A 796-nucleotide genomic window follows, 5' to 3' on the forward strand; every position below is an offset into this window, starting at 1 on the left:
GTAGCTACGTAAGTTAGTCTAGAAAAACAACGAGAAAGTTACATTCATAATTTCGTTGCCAGTGATAGAAAAATACTATCCTTTTTGATTGAATAATTACTAGGCTTTGGTCAAAAATGAAATCATTTTTACAATGCCTGTGATGATATAATCCAGTGTAGCCACAATCCATTTCCTGGCCTGTGCCGGACATATTGATTGACAGACCAAAGGGAAGCATGAGTATGTATAACCATGGAACTGATAGCTATCCGTTCCATGGTATAACCCAGCAACAAGCCCATCAGGCCTTTTTTAAATTAGGGTAACGTAACTTCTTTATTCAGCCTTTACCATCCAATCATTTTTGGTTTATATGCCAGTTTCGAAGCGATTGTTTTCGGTCAACGGCGTTCAATTAAAACGGTAGTATCTACCAAACTGAGCCTTTTTTCCATTCTTGACAAATAGGGAAGCAATCACACGTATTATAAGGTGATGTCCAAAACTTATGTATATCCTTGAAAAGATAACTATGAAGGTAAAATGGGTTCTGGTGATGGCGGCGTTCCGTCTCTTTCACATTTGCTTGACGATTGACTTCTCCAAGTCAGGGTAACTTCTATTTCGCAAAGGGAGACAACGTCAAATAAAGATTTCGATGTTGTACTTCAATCTATTTGATTTTAACACAATTTACACGCTTACTATTCATTGTAACACGATTTCATTTAAGAAAGATCACAATCGGTTGGTTTCCACTTGAATAATCAATTTTATTATTTTCTGTCTCCTTTCAAAGTTAAAGGGGTCCCAG

Source organism: Tigriopus californicus, chromosome 11 (genome assembly GCF_007210705.1).
Source record: "Tigriopus californicus strain San Diego chromosome 11, Tcal_SD_v2.1, whole genome shotgun sequence".
In the NCBI taxonomy this organism is placed as follows: Eukaryota; Metazoa; Arthropoda; class Copepoda; order Harpacticoida; family Harpacticidae; genus Tigriopus; species Tigriopus californicus.